This window comes from Marmota monax, unplaced genomic scaffold (assembly GCF_021218885.2).
Source record: "Marmota monax isolate L192 unplaced genomic scaffold, Marmota_monax_Labrador192_F-V1.1 WCK01_AAM20220418_F8-fsc00005, whole genome shotgun sequence".
NCBI classification, from domain to species: domain Eukaryota; kingdom Metazoa; phylum Chordata; class Mammalia; order Rodentia; family Sciuridae; genus Marmota; species Marmota monax.
Genome location: NW_026692254.1, coordinates 25834084 through 25851178, shown reverse-complemented (window position 1 = coordinate 25851178; position 17095 = coordinate 25834084).

Sequence of the window (17095 nt, the reverse complement as noted above, 5' to 3'; positions counted from 1 at the left end):
TGGTTGTCATTTGAGTTAAATCTCCAAAAAATAAAGAGAAATACATTAAAAGAAAAAGTAAGGGTGAGGATGAGGGACCAGGATTTGGAAAATAGGAAAAGTGAGACTTGGCTGTAGGGAGCGTGAACCAGTATAAAGAAAAGTTGGACTAGTTTATAAAGTCTCATTGTCATTCTCAAGAACTTGACCTTTAATCCACTGGAATTTACTAAATGGCAAGATCAGTGTTTCTGTCCCCAGAGACTTTAGACAAGCTTTTTGTTCTCCCCTCTTTCAAGGTTCTGGTCCCTTTTTCTCCTCTTTCCATAAGTTCATTTACATTAAAATGCAGTTGAGAAATATGAGCTGCTTGTGTTTTGATTCTCTGAGGAACATTGGCATGGTTGCTCCTCAGAGCATTGCACCCAGCTAGGTTTACTGCGGAGGTGACATGATTAAAGTATTAACCACTGCAGTATCTAACTATTCCACCCTTTGCTGTCAAAAGCAATTAATGTGGATTACATATATTTGAAAGAAGAATTTCTTTCATTTCAAACCTTGGAGCATCTCCAGAGAGGATTAGGTAGGAAAATGAATGGTCTCATTTGCATAAATTAGGGAAATCTAAATAATATTTTGTATTTGGAGAAACTTGCTCAGAGTCTTCTTAATACATTGGTACCATATGGCTCATCAGCTAAGTGTGACCAGAAAAGAAAGAATTCCATACGATTCAGTAGTCATAGGAGCAAAAGATTCAATTGTCATGTTTCATGGGCTTTGATGCAAAACAGAAAACAAATAAAAGCAACTAATTTTTCAATTCCGTCTATATAGCTGTCTGGTAAAGGGAGAGGGATATATTCTATAGGGCTCCAGAGATATAAATAAGCCTTAGATGTCACCCATTACTGCTGCTAGAGATATATGTGCACTGAAGATAAAATGAAAGGAACAGGTTCAACTTCACACATTTAGAGATTTGAGTGAGACAAAGGGAAAGACTTTTGTCAGGTCATTTTGTTTTTCCTTAGAAGGATTAGAAGTATCCTTCAGCCAGAAGCTGGAAACAGACCAGCTTGAAGGGCAGCACCATCTCTTCTCCCATGATGATCTAATGGAGCAAAGGAGAACAATGTCCTATAGTCCATTGCTTGACTATTTTTATCCTTTCTAGGACACATGTTCACAAATGCCTTTCACAATTTTAACCAGTGAGCAGTGACCATGATAAAGTCATTTCCTTGACAAGGGTCTTTCTACCAGAATGAACCATCTAATTGTACCTGAAACCATGTGATTCTAGATTTCATACTTATCAAGTAGCTTCCCAGGATGACCAATGATGTTTCTTGTTCTTTGCTTCCTGAGCTGCATTGGAAACACAAGACAAGCCTTTCTTGGACTCCTCCCAGTTTTTGCTATGTGGCATTTTCAGGTTGCAGAGGGCTGGCCTGGTGAAATGAGGAAGACATTAGCAAGTGACAACCTCTTGGAACATCACAGGCTGACAGGAGCTCTGGAGTGGATGTAGAAGCTTCTGAAGGTGTTGGGTTGAACGAATGTGAAATCAGGAACGAAGGTTGGTCAAGGTAAATGAGAAGGGACACGGACCCTTTCTAAACTTATGGCCAGGTTGTTCTCATTTTCATTAATCAACACGCTGGGTCCTGCTGACAGATCTGTAGGAGTCTCAGATAAGAAAAGATTTCACTTGTGAATAGCAGCAAATGAAAAAAAAGAAAGAAGAAAAAAGAAGAGGTGAGCATCCCTAGGTAATCTTAATTTGGTTTGACCCATCTAAGATATCAATCAGTGCTGATAACAGTGATGCACATTGAAGTCCTTTCTTTTCAGTATCTTGCAATCTACATGAGAAGATTCAGTTTATCTCTGAATAAGCAGCAAATTTTAAAAGTGTATGTGTGTATTATTGCTATATGGTCATATACATATAAGTTTAATGATATCTCCATTTGTGGAGACAATCTTCTAAAATAGGCTATATTATTATTATTATTATTTTTTGAGAAGTGTGAATCTATTATGTCAGTAGCAGTGGCATCCCCACACAGCTTCCTGGTTCCGTCCGTTCCTCAGATCCAAGTTTCCAAAATAACCTCCCTTTCAAACTCTTTGCCCTTTGAAGTTCTCCCTTCTGTGGTAAACATGCCTTTGCATTCACATTCAGTCTGCTCAGTTGCCTTCACTGAATCCTGCTTCTCTCAGAGGTCAGATCTCTCTTTGGTCCACTGACACACAGAAACTCATTTTCCTGAGAGTCAGAGATCTTAGAGAAGAAGGTGACCCACTTCTGGTTTCCCATGCCATGGCCTGATGTCTCCAGGCCCCTGGTAAAAGCACTGGTCTTCTGAGACCGATGGCCAGATATTCTACGCTCATCTTCTCATTGTCCCAATCATCTGGTAATCCATTTAGCTCCCTAAATCAGTGAGTATTTTCAAAGCTCACTCATGACCTTTCTCTCCACTGTGTGGAGTATGTATATTGAGGTCTTCACTGACACCTTTGCCTTTTGCAGTTCCTTGACTTCACCAATTGCTATGGGTCCATCCTGTACCTTTATGACAGCTTCAGTCTGCAATGTCAATCATACTGGCTGGCTCTGTCTGTCTTCCTGGTTGGCTGCTTCTGACTCCCTTTTCTCCCTTCCCAGTCCTGATGGAGTCAAGGATCCTTCTTCCTGTAAGCCATACTCCATTTCTAACATTGACTTTTGTCCAATGACTGGCTTTCAGAAGGCATCATGGCCAAGAAACAATATTTTGGCATTGTCTCATAAAGAACTAAGGGCCTATTATTTAACTTTGTTTTGGACATATGTGAAGAAGTGACTAAATGCCTTGGCTTTAAACAGGATGTCTATTTATGTAGATTTCATTAAATGAGCCTCAATAATTTTCAGAAATCCTGCAAAGGAAATCTGTGTGCTGAGGGAGAAGCCATCGATCATTTGTGGTAGCAAAATCAGTGAGAGGATTTAAAGTCTTCAGATAATGGCACACTGAGAAGAAATAGAGCTCAATTCTTCAGGAATTGGTTTAAAGATAGAGCCTCAAAGTAATTTTTTAAATATTTCTTTTCAGCACCGCCCTTTCATCTGACCTCATTAAAATGTCTCAGCATTGTTTATTCAACATACCATTTAATCAAAACCTTATGCTAGATTCTTCCCAAGATTCATTTGTGATCCATATGAGCAAACATTCTGAAGGGTTATAATGAATAGAAATGCAGGAGAATTATAGCAGCTTTCTCTTCTCTTTTGAACAGTAAATATTTTATTAATCTGTCTCCATTTCTTAAAATTGGTTTATCTTTGAATCATGTGTTACTTCACTTTCGATAAAAAGCACTGTACACATCTGAAAATCAAAAAGATTGGAAGGAGATTTAGAGTTCTACTTCTTAACAAACATTACTCTTTACTTTTCAAGTGCAAACTTCCAGTCTAGGAAAGAGCAAGCGAATCTATCTATCCTAAAAACTGGTTTTCTTTGTTATGCTGTAAAAGATAGTTAATAGCTCTCCATCTTGTAGAACATTTTGATGGGATCTTATTTATTATAGCTTTAGTAAATATGTGGAAGATGAGGTAAGGTCCTTCGAATGAGGTGCCCTCATTTCACCAACTAGAAAACTAAGGTTTGGATGACTGCTTTTGCATTTGGTGATGGGGTCTTCCTTTTCTCTATGACTTATCGCCTAAGTTAAAAGGAGACCAAAATAGTTCACACGGGAGACCACAGAGAGGTCCTGGAACCATAAACTCACCTGCTCCACCTTCCTTGTCTTTCATAAGCATCCATTGCTTTATTGTAATGGCTGGGAGAGTAGCGCCTGACCTGGAATTCAAAAGGGCAGGGGTGGGAGAGATTTGAGTTTGGAGACTGAATCAGAGATCAGAAACCATGGGGTCCACAGGTGACATAATGTCTTGGCTTTAAATAGGATGACTATTTGTGTAGATTTCATTAAATGAGGCTCAATAATTTTCAGAAATCCTTCAAAGGAAATCTGTGTGCTGAGGGAGGAGCCATGGATCATTCGTGGTAGTAAAATCAGTGAAAGGATTTAAAGTCCATACCATATGAGTGGAACCCAAAGGAGATTTTGGGGGTGCATTCTTCCAGTGTGGACCGGCAATTGTTGGGCTCTGGAGGTGTGCTGACTTAAAATCTCCAACTGGTTTTCAGTGAAGAGACTGGAATGTACCTGAGCCTACATTCCACCTCCAGGAGTTCTGCATCCAGGATTGAACCTCTCACCCTAGCAACCCCCCAGCCTCGAGGGTGGAGCAAGCATCAAACTCCAGACAATCCCCACTAACTGCTGAGAATGGAAGCTGGAAACTTTTAAACTCCAATGGAAAAAATATATTTTCTTTTTCTTTTTTCTCTCACATTTCTACCATTTTTGAAACCAATTATTTTTCAGCATAAGTTTATTGAGGATTGGGATGTTTGGATAGTATATTTCAGTTTTGTTTTGTATACTTTTATGTATAATTTTTTTGTTTTATTTTTAAGTTTTTTTGGGGTGGGCATGGGGTGGGGATTGAACTCAGGGGCACTCAACCACTGAGCCACACCCCAAGCCCTATTTTGTATTTTATTAGAGAAAGGGTCTCACTGAGTTGCTTAGCATCTTGCTTTTGCTGAGGCTGGCTTTGAACTTGCGATTCTCCTGTCTAAGCCTCCCTAGCTACTGGGTTACAGGTGTGTGCCACCATGCCCAGCTTCTATTTTTAATTTTTTTTTAAATTTTTTATTTTATATTTTTTTCTCTCATTTATCTCTTTCCATTGATTCTCTTTCTCTCTTTTCTCCTGCTAACAGCCAATCTCTATTATTTCCTCTTTCACTCTTTCTATAATTTTTTCTTCTTTCTTCTCCCTTCCTTCCTTACAAACATCACATCCAACACCATTTCTGTTCTTTGTCCACCATTTGAAATTGTAAACCCTTTTGCAAACTTAATATTTTTACTGTAGGCAGTAACTGGACACATCATGTCCCATAACCTTCTTGCCTTAACAGTCCCAGGTCAATACTAAGTCACAAGTGAGATCTGGAGGAAATATGAGTTAGTGTATTTTTTATTCTCATAGAGTTAACGTGAGACCTTAGGTACAAGGGCAGTTTAGACATGCCGTTGCTGATTTGCTGACTTCCTTTGCTGGATGGAGCAGCACCTGAGCTCCAGCAACTCCAGCTCTCCTTGAATCTCCTCCATCAGATTGAGTACTTGACCACCGGTGCCTGCTACTCTAGGCAAAAGCACCAACCTCTCCAGCATGTCACCCATAGAATCCAAGTTGGAGAGGCTGAAAAGATCTGCTTCCCAGTTTCTTCTTCAGGATTCTTGTTCTCCAGGATTCTTGGCTCACTTCCAAGAGAAAAAGGAAGAGTGGATTCCAGTCCAGCTTTATGGCTTCCAGTTTGTCTTTGCTGTTGTCCATTCATCTTTTCTTCCCAACTCCTGGATGGGTGAACTGTGACTACTTCAGCTCAGCTCCAGATGCAGACTCCCCCAAATAATTTCTCCCTTTAATAAATTCTTACTCTACTTCACTCGTACTGGTTCTGTTTTTGATAAGTTCTGGACTGATGCTCATTGGGACATTAATGTGCTTAATGTATAGGACATATAATTTGAGCAGTCTTGACTGAATCTTGGTTAGGATTAGTCTATATTTTTCTTGAAAAATTCACTTATCATAGGAATCTTTGTTGCCTCCAGCCACTCTAATAAGATAAATGCCTGCAATCAGCATTGGGAAGCTTGACATGAGACTGGAATTTTGAAACTGCTCATGCAGAGATACATGTGAATTCTGTAAGTATCTAAATTGCACAATTTAACTTGAGTGAGGTAGGTTCTTAGCAAAAACATAAATTCCTGATTTCATGGGTAAAAAGCTGAAGACACTTAAAATCAGCTGAATTTCTTCAGAAAATTTTAAGCCATGAACGTATTTTCCATTCATTCGGCCATTCAAGCATCCTTCCACCCATTGACCTACCTACCCTTCTACTCATCCATCCATCCAATCTTAATTTAATGTCCATTATTTGGTTTAGAACAACCAGTATCTCTGCTGAGGCTTGAAATACTGGAAGAGATATATGGAGATAAATAGAAATAAGTACTACCTATTAGTAAATAAATTGACTTTATAAAACCTTATAAGAATTATTGATTTAACCACCATTAATTAAAATCATAGCAGTAACGATCTGCACTATAAATTTGTAGTTGATGCTTAATTAGGAAGGAGGTAGAGGAGTAGAGAAATTGCCCACATGGTAACCAGCTTTTTCATGAACCATGAAGTCTCCAGAACACTTTGGCCATTTGGGGGATGGGAAAAGCTATGTGAGATGTGTTGTTCTGATACCAGGTTTTTTTTTTTTGTCTGAGCTATTCTTTTTAGAAGACAGTTTTCAGAGGTATGTCCAACTTCAGTAGCTTATGTGTTTAGTCAGGGGATCAAGAAAACCCGCTAAATAGGACCTTGAGTCCTCACCTTATTTTTGAAGTAACTAAGAAATAAGACAGGGCATAAGACACATGGGGACAAACCATCACTTCATTACCAATGATGGTCAAGCTGGACAACATAGCTTAATATGAGAGTCAAATCAGAACACTGGGCCAGCAAGAGCAGCGGAAGGCTTAAGCACGGAGTCATGTGCACTTTTGAGCCAGAGAAGGTTTATACATGAGAGAGACCTACCTGGAACACTTGGATACTCTAGTTTTGCATGGATTGGCTCACTTCCAAGTAAAAAAGGAAGAGCTGATAAAGCAAAAATGGCTATTCAGATAATGCACTCAGGCTCATTGAAGTGGAATAAAGAAATAAGTGGAAAGAAGCCACAGCTATGGCACTCACTGAGCTCTTTTCACAAAGAAAGACACTACAAGGAAAGGAAAAGAAAAGTTTTGTTTTTGTTTTTTTGAATAGTGTGAATTAATAGCAAGGTTTTGCTTTTTAGGGATGGGATTTAAAATGTTTCCCATCACTCTCTTCCCCTGAATTCCTTTCTTTACCCCATAAGTCTCAAAGCATAGCTACCATTTAAGAAAACTTTAGCAGCAGCAGTGGCAGCAATAACGACACTTTCCCAAGTGTTGGGTCTTCTTTTTGGCATTTGCGTTCCCATATTGCACCTTTTGCAAAGTGACCTGAAGTTTATAGATAGGAATGGCTCACAAGATGCTGCCTGAATTTCTTACCTCCCATTTGCACATCCGTTTATTAAATTATGCACATCATTTGAATCACATCTCTACTGAAGGTATCCTTAATTGAGTCTCACTGACTCCTTAACTGCCAAACCTAACATCTTCTCTTTCCCCAGCTCCCCTGTCTTCTCTGCAGGACTTGGCACTTTCTCTTCTTCTTGGAACTTTGTCTTCATTGGCTTTCATTCCCTACATATCTGGTTTGTTTTTCTTCTTCTGATACTTTGGTTGCTTTTTTCACCCCAGGATCATTTTTTGAGGGTTCTCAGAACAGTGATCTTTTCCTCATGCATCTTTGATGACCCAGTGCCCTGGACAGTGCCTGGTGCCCTGTGGCTGCAATTGCCTCTTCTCAAGTCATCCCTCCATGCCATGCCATGTTAACACAGCTCTAAGGATCATTATTTTTTTCTTTTATGAATTTGCCCTATATATTCTAAGGGAGTTCTGGATTCCTTTTCTGGTTTCAGGGATGGACAATGATTTAAACCACTCATTACATTTTTCTTTTCATTAACTACTTTTAGCATGAATTCTTAATTTAATTGTGGGCAATAGGGAGAGAACTTCTAGAGTATTTATAAGATTTTCCAAACTGTTAAAAAGAGGAAATATATTTGTTTGCTAGGGTTGCTGTAAGAAACTACCATAAACTGAGGAGCTTAAACACTAGAAATGCATTGTTTCATAGTTCTGAAGGCTAAAAGTCCAAACTCAAGGTATCTGTAATGTTGGTTTCTTTTGAGGATTGTGAAGTAAGGGTCTAGTCTCAGTTTCTCTCCATAGCTTTTTATGGCTATCTTCATGTTCACATGATATTTGACATTCTCCTTGTATGCCTCTGTGTTTGTCCAAATTTCTTTCTCCTTCTCCTCTTCCTCCTCCTCTTTCTCTTCCTCTTCGTCCTTCTTCTTCCTCTTCTTCTTCTTCATACCAGAGATTGAATCCAGGGGTGCTTAATGACTGAGCCACATCTTAGTCATTTATTTATTATTTTAAATCAGGGTCTGGCTAAGCTGTGTAGGACCTTGCTAAGTTGCTGAGGCTGGCTTTGAACTTGGGATCCTCCTGCCGCAGTCTCCTTAGCCACTGGGATTATAGGCATGCACCACCATGCCTGGTTAAAATTTCTTCTTTTTTGAAAATACCAGTTATAGTGGTTTAGGGATCATCCCAATGATTTCACTTTAACTTGATTATCTTTGGAAAGACCCTATCTTCCAATAAAGTCAAATTTGCTGTACCAGGGATTGGGACTTTTTTTTTTTTTTAAGAATTTTGAGGAGATACCATTCAACCTTTATCAAGGAGAAAACAACCTTCTTATTTAATGTTACTGAGGCTTGCAGCGGCAGCATCCACATTTTAACCAGGAGGAGGTAACACAGTTACCAAGTCAACATACAGAAAGGGTGACAACTGGAACGTTGTTGACATCTTTGCTCACAATCATGTTTAAGTGAGGTAGATTCCATTTGAACTAGAGCAACTCCACACTGAGGGCAAGTGGAGCAGTTAGGCAAAGATTGCAATAGTCCTGGTGAAATAACTTGTACTAAACTAGTGGGGAAAAGAGATATGTTCAAGACGTGCCAACGCAGAGATTCCCCTACAGGAAGAAAGGTGGTGACCTGAGCTATGCCTGGGACATACTGAATCTTTGCCATTCCAGGGCTGTCAATCTGGTAGCTGCAGGTAATTTAAGAAAGTATTCAAGTAGAAAGACAGAGGCAGCTACTGTAAAAACTACTTTATGAATACAAAGGATTTGTGAGTTGAACTTTTCCTTCTTCCCAGTGGTACAATTCTAGATATTACCTGACAGTTTAAAAATAGGCAATTAACATAGGTGCTTTAAATCAGCGTTCCCCAAACCATGATTCAAGGAATGCTAATTTTATGAGTTGTTAATAGATCTTATGAAAATCAAAGTAGAGGAAAAAGGTGTTCTATACCCAAACAGTTTTAGAAATGTGGGTGAAAGTCCATATTGCAGAACTTTTCAGATCCTTCACTATTCTAACATAGAGTGTGACACTCTAAGATTGGGATGTAGTATGTAGTATTTATAAAATTGATGAAACTTGTGGTGCATAAATTACAACCTTTTTTTTTTTTTTTTTTTTGCTATCCAGAGCACACTATCTGTGGAACACACTTGGGACATTCTGCTTTAAGCAATGATTTCACTCTGGGCTTCATTTCTTTTTCCTCTTATACATCACATCCCAGCCATTCAGTCCCCTCAGAGTAAAGAGCCCATTACAGATGGGATTGCCAATTCCCTGGTGACCTGTGAGCTTTTGTGCAGTGATATTGACATCCCCATTTAAAATATTGAGGCAGGAGGAGATGAGGCATACAATTGTGTGAATAGAGTTGCTCCCAGGAGACCAGAAGGAGAAAAGGAAATCCTGAGTTTGCTTCATCTCAGCTAATGGGACAAATATTCAGCAAGACCTATTGGGCCTGAGCGCCCAGGCTTGCAGCTGAATTCCGCAAATAAGAGACACTTTGCTGTGGGCAGTCTTGGAGAAGAGAATGTTCAGGTGAGAAAATTCAATGGCTCCTTCCTGAGGGAGAGAGATTTTCTGGTTTTCCCAGATGTATGTAGTTCCTTATTTATTTATTTATTTTTTGGTTCCCTTATTTATTTTAGGAACCCTAGGCACTGGTGGGGTCAGCATTCAGCAGGAATATACTTCACCCCCACCACAGGCCTTTCATGCTTATACAACAAAATGTGGCTTAAAAGTTTAAAACACACACATACCTGGTTCAAATCCTGGCTCTTGTACTTTGCAGATTGTGGTCTTTTTTTAAAAAAAAAACCTCAGAGCCTCGGTTTTCTCATCTATCAAAAGGGGACTCCAATAATAGTTCTCTTGGTACAATCTTGTAAAATTCCGTGCTAAACATAAAATAAATGCCTAATAAGTGTTGTAATAAATTATAAGAAATTAAATAAATATAAATAAATAATTAAGTTCATTATGAAGTTTTGAGAATTTTTTTTTTTCAGTACTGGGGATCAAACTTAAGGCCCTCATATATGGTAGTTCCTATAATGTCATCCATAGGCTATTCCTCTAAAGCTGAAGTCCATATTGCAGAACTTTTCAGATCCTTTACTATTCTAACATACAATAAAATAAAGATGATAACCTACATTCCTAGCCCAACACTGATATATTTTGGAGTAAGGGTATATCAGGCAAAAGCAGTGACATATGCAAATAGAGACTGGGAAGATTGCAAAAGTGAGAACTGGGTTTTGAATTTCAAGTTTGTGAAAGGATTTCTGGGTGAGATTAGTATTTGAACTCAGTAAGTTAGAAAGCCCATTCACAGTGTGAGTGGGCTTCATCCAATCCAGTTGAGGATCTCATTAGACCAAAGGGAAGAGGAAGGAGAAACTTATTTTTTTTTCTTACTTATCTCTTTGAGCAAGGACATGTCTTCTCATCTTGCTTTCAAGCTGGGATTTCATCATTGACTCCCCTGGCTCTTAGGTCTCTGGAATCAGACTGAAGTATACAACTGGCTTACTTAAATCTATAGTCTATAGTTTGCAGATGACAGATGATGGAATTTCTCAGACTTCATAATTTTGTGAGCAAATTCTTCATAATAAATCTTTCTCTCTTCTCTCTCTTTTTCTCTCTCTCCACTCTTGCTTTCTCTGGAAGATTGTATTGGGTAGAGAATTAATTTGTTGCATGCTGGAACAGTCACTTTGGTGGTAGCATGGGTTGTATGTTAATACTAAAATTTGAGATATAGCCTTCACTGTCATGTAGCTTATGGGATAATTTAGAGAGAAATTAATTTGTTGATCCTACAGGTATTTATTACTAATGTATTATGGTTGACACAGTAATAAATGATCAATTGGCACTTGCATGGTAATGACAATGAATGCTGGTAAATTCTGCCTTAAGCTTAGAAATTTGAATATCTTTTATTTCTAAATAAAATAATATACCTTTAAACTGTACAGCTTAGAAAACTTTTAGGAAACCCATTGTCTTTCTCTCAGCCTTAGAGGAAATAGCCTGTGGATGACATTGTAGGAACTATAAACCATGTTTGAAATTCCTGGATAGCCAAAGTAGTGTATTTTAACCTATGGACTCTTTATATGTGAAAATCCTATTGATGGGAAATTACTTCTAAATACAGACACGGCACATCAGTGTTCTTGTCATGACATTCTGTGCAACTTCAAATCTCATGTCACTCGTCTTCAAGTAATATCTTCCCCTTATTACTCTATGAAAGAACAACTTTTATAGTACCCCTAAGAGTGATAGGTGCATTTCTATCTCTGAAACTTGGCTTAGCACATTTCCCATTCCAGAAACTCTTCACACTCTTCTTCCTTTGTCTTCAGAATCCACCTGGAATTCCATCTTCTACATGACAATGACATCCAATGTCCCAACTTACATCATCTCAAAATTCTCCTTACTTCTTTTGGATATATAGTCTGAAGCACCCCCTTGGAATTTAAACTAGTTTACACCACAAATATGTCTCTATGCACAAATGCTTGATAAAATTCAAGCAGGATGTGATGGTGCCTGTCTGACCTCAGAGGTCTGGAAGAGGAAACAGTTGGAAGAGAGTGGAATTTTTGGTGGGAATAGGAAGATGGAGCTCACTAACTTGAATGTGGAAGTGGACTTTAAGGCAGGTGTTATTCAACCTTATATACCCCACAGGGCAATGGCACAGGGGAGATGTTCAGGGTCAGATTCATACCAGGGCTTTTGGCAATATCTTTAATCTAGCTGAACCTGTTTTCTCATCTGCAGAGTAAGGCAAACCACTTTCAAAAATAAAAATAAAACACAAATCAAATCCCAAATCTCACAGGGTTATTGTGAAAATTAAATCAATGAACTCATACAAAGCACTTAACACAGTGGCTGATACATAATAAGCACCCAATAAATGATGAGTATTATTATTATAGTTGGTAAATGAGAGGTTATAATAAAGTGCTCCTGAATCTTAGAAATAAATTATCCTCTGTGAGAGAAACTAGGAAAAAAATCAACACATAAAAAATGAGATTAACCATCTGTGGAATTAGGCTCTCTTAAGATGGTCTGCCTGTCTGTGTGGCTATGGAGATTTGGGAACCACCCAAGTCCAATCAAGGAGGCTCAAGTATAACATTACAAAAGCCCAGCTGGAATGTGATTGATGAAAAAGAAATCTGGATCCCAATCAATTATATTAGCATAACTGAAGAAAGACTGTCTCAAGAGAATTAATGGTTTCTAGAAAAAGAACAGGTCAAAGATGAAGATTTTGATATTTTTCATTGAGTATTGTGGAAGGGGAGAGAATGGAATAGAGACTGAGGCTAGAAGAGAAAGATGGGAAGACGGAGGCAAAAAACCAGAGAAGAAAAAAGAGAAGTAAAGATTGATAGGGAAACAGTGCAAATAAGAAAAAAGATGTATGTTGAAAAGGGAACATTGAGTCCAGAATACAGGAACAGTCAGAGAGCCATTGGGAAAGAGGCAACTCCAAAGATGGATCTGAGAATTTCCCAGAGAGAAGGGGCAACTGGACTCAGGACCAGCAGGTTCCTTGCATGTATGATGGAAAAGAATTTCAGCATGTGTGTACCAGTCAGCAGAAACAGAGGTTTACTGAGGGAGGTAGAGGCACACTTGAGGGACAATGTGGACTGCCTTGAGAGTGAGAAGCAGTGATTTCTCAGTTTGGGGTGCTAATATTTATAGAGGGACAGTTACTGAGGGCTAGCCTAGAGGTGGAATCAAGTCAGAGTTAAGCAATATCATGCTTGCACATATTGCTGTCCTGCTATTTTTTGTGGGTGATGATGTGGGGCAAGCACTCAGGTCAAAGGTGCAGTGTGTATTGGGTTGTTCAAGTTGTAATGGTTCATGGACATTTTCTGTCTTTCAGTGGTTCTTGGTTGCATCCTTTGAGATTTAGTGTATCTCTCCCTTTTTTATATCCTTAAATTCCTATCTTAAGTGTACTAGAGGAATAGAATTAGGATGCTTTAATTGCCTGTCCCTGAAGACTATTCAATATTATTTTTTTCTTCTTTGAAGGAAAATTCTGATTGCAATTTTAATTTGGAACCTAAAGAGTATTTCAAATGGCTGCTCCTGTTTGGGGGAGGTCAGGAGAAAGAGATAAAGCTAGGCAGACAGGAAAGTGGGCCTCTGAGCAATTTCCTGGGAAGCAGAACACAAATAGCAGCTGCATGGTTTTCACTGAGAAACTTGCAAAAAGGTTATTTTTTAAATCAGGACATATATGGCCTGGATTCCATGATTGGAATCCAGTGATCTGGAGTCTATGGCCTCTCCAAAGAAGAAAATCTGCCCGAATCACATGCTGATTGGACTAAAGGCTGCATGAATGCCTCGTGGACACTGAGTGCCCAACTAGGATTGGTTTTGGGGACTGACTTTCTTAAATCTTTAACCCTAGACAATAGCTGCTCATTGGCAACCCTCTCATGTCCCCTCCCAGCCGTAGGAGTTTAGCTTTGCTTTGCTTTAATACATTCTTACACAGTGCTTTCAAGTGCTGCTGTCCGTGAATCTCATTTGTAGAATTCATGAGACAAAGAATCCACTGGACTCCATGCTTCATGTTACAATGGTAGTGGGATTCACCAGCCAAGTTTATAAAGGAGCTCATTTGAGGGAGGTATAAGGAGTGAAGTACCTGGGTAGGACCTGTCCTCTTGAACACTGGTCAGATCAGGCAAACAGAGTCTACAGAAATTCAGAACTGTGGATCACTGCTGTCATGCCCGATTAGATTTGCATCTACCTGATTTCATTAACATCCATTCCAGGCCCATTCTGCACAGAACACTGTGTTTTGGGGGGAGATGGATGATACTGTTACCAATTTTTGACTCCAAAGGCTTGATTCTTTTTTCCACTTAGAATTTTGGAACCAATGAGATCAAACACCAATTGAGCAGAAAAGTACAATTTTATTCTTGGCTCAGAGAAGAAGATAAACTCTCAGATCAACTTCCAGCCCCTTTGGGTAGAGAGGTCGTAGATGCTGGGTAGAAGAAATGAGGGGGAGGGATTGGATAATAGAGTAGAAGACTCTGAGGGGGGGGAGGAATTGGCTAATAAAGTAAAGGACTTCCTAAGAATGGGTGGAGATGTTTCTGAGAATTCAGACAACTCCTCTTTTTGCTCCTTTGATGGTTCTTTCCAGTTGTTGCCATGGCAATTGTCAACTGTCATGACACTGGGGAGTGTCATTTGACAAGCAGATGGATTATAGTGAAGTAAGAGATTGGGGACAACTTTAGTAGCCACCTGAGATCCAGCTGGTTTCTACTAGCCCATGTGAGGAAGGACATCTTAACTGCAAACATCCTGTTCTCAAAATAAACAAGTTTAGGGAAGGTATAGATTCATCTCATATACCTAGATAGTGCAAGATTAGGGGAAGATAACAATATGATACACCTGTTTTTCTGGGACTCTCAATTCAGAAGTCCTATATAATTTATACACAAGTCCTTAATTGATTGAAGCCAGAGGGGACCAAGGTGCTACATTGTCATTAAGAAAGCATGGACTGATTCTGCTGTGGGCACTGTCCTTGAGAAGTGGACATCTGGGAGGATGTAGCATTGGAACTGGAGCTTAGGTGTAGAGGTGGGCATGACAATACTCAGTGGGGTGTTGGTGGCATTGCAGAGAGAGACAGTTCCCTGAATGAACAATGGGGAGAAGCTGGGAAATGCTGGTGCAAATTAGAGACTGACTAGCTTTATGGGGTATGGGGAAACAGGACTCAAGAAGACACCATGGATTTTGAACCTCTTGGGGTCTCCAGCAACTGCTATAATAGGCTGCACCTATCAGGTGCTTAGTAAAAGCTCATAATTTGTTTCCTTGCTTTATCATACTTAAAGACATCTCATCTATGACAGAGAATGATAATCCATTTGATCACATCATGTTAAATGTACCAATATTCTCAAGGAAGTTGCATTAATACTTATCCTGTGTCTCATGTGACTTATAGTCATAAACCAAGGAAATGGGGCATCCCTGTAGTAACTTGAGGAAAAATAATAATAGTGTTGGTTTTAATACTTTCAATGTAGCACTTGTGTCGATTTTTTTTAAGAGAGAGAGAGAGAGAGAATTTTTTTTTAACATTTATTTTTTAGTTCTCGGCGGACATAACATCTTTGTTGGTTATGTGGTGCTGAGGATCAAACCCAGGCCGCAAGCATGCCAGGTGAGCGCCCTATCGCTTGAGCCACATCCCCAGCCCACTTGTGTCGAACTTATCACATGGTCTATGTAATTCAAATCTGAGATAGATCTTTTTTGCAGTTGTTGTATAATAAAATGCAAATCTGGTCTTTTTGTTGTTCCCGATCCAAGCTCCTCAAAGCTTCAGAATTTCCTGAGTGTTAGAGTGTCTTTTGTATGCTAAAGAGATGAACTAAAGCTGGGGGTCTCCAAGTAGTCTCAGGATGAAGGTTGGTTGCCAGAAAAACCTAACCTTGATTAGAAGATTAGAACTTCCATTCCTCTCCTGGAGCCTCTGCTGCTGGGGGCATGGTTGCTAAAGAGGGCTTAAAAGCTCTCCCACACCCCACCACCTTGGCCTTATATAATCTCTTCCATTTGGCTCTTTCTGAGTTATGTCTTTTATGATAAGGTAGCAAACATTAAATAAAGAGTTTTCTGAGTTCTGTAATTAGTTCTACTGAACTATGGAACCAGAGGAAGGAGAAGGGGTGTGTTAGCTTTTCATTGCTGTGGCCAATGTACTCAACAAGAACAACTTAGAGGGGGGAAGTTTACTTGGGTTCCTAGTTTCAGAGGTTCAATCCATAGTGGTCTGACTACATTGCTCTGGGCCAAAGGTAAATCAGAACATCATGGCAGAAAAGTGCAATGGAAGTGCCTTGCTCCATTCATGGTGGCCACTAGGCAGAGAGCAAGGGGAAGGGGCTGCAAGGAAGAAGAACCCTTACAGAGCCCCCTAGTGACCCACCTCTTCCAGTCATGCTTCACCTACCTACAGTTACTACCCCTTCTGTCTATTCCAACTAGAATGGACTGATTAGTTTACAGCTCTTACAGTACAATAATTTTACCTTCAAACATTCCTGCATTAACACAAGAGCTTATGGGGGATGCCTCATATCCAAACTATAACAAGGGGAAATCTCCAATTTATAGCCAGTTGGTCAGAAATACAGGTGGGTGCCTGGACTTGCAACTGGCATCCTACATAAGGGCAATGTGGTAAGACTGAGACCTTCACTTGTGAGGTCTACATGAAATCTCAAGTAGTTGGTGCCAGAATTGAATTGTTGCACACCTAAATGGAGTCAGAGTATGTCAGAAAGAAAAAGAAAAAGCAACCACTGAAAAATTAAGATTCAGCAAGTAATTTAGATGGTCACACAGCTTGCATTAAAAAAGTAATGGATCCAGGTTTGTAAGATTCTAGAGCCTTGTACTTAACTATGTTGGAACGTACCAGGCTGAGGTCTAGTACTCTGTTACGGGTGACCTGCTGAGAAGTCATGTTAGAGGAACTGGAGAGGAACTATGTTCCCCTCAAGAAGTGGCATAAAATAGCCCTCAAGAGTTTGAGGTGTAGACTTCTGTACACAGTTCATCTACCAGCATACTTTGGAAGGGTGATCAAGTATTATGTCTCACTTTCCTTCTTTATAAAATGGAGAGAATAATAAAACCTGTTCCATGGGGTTTTGTGAGAAATATGTGAGTTAAGATAGCAAAGAGCACTAAAAATAGTGTTTGATATATAATGATTCAAT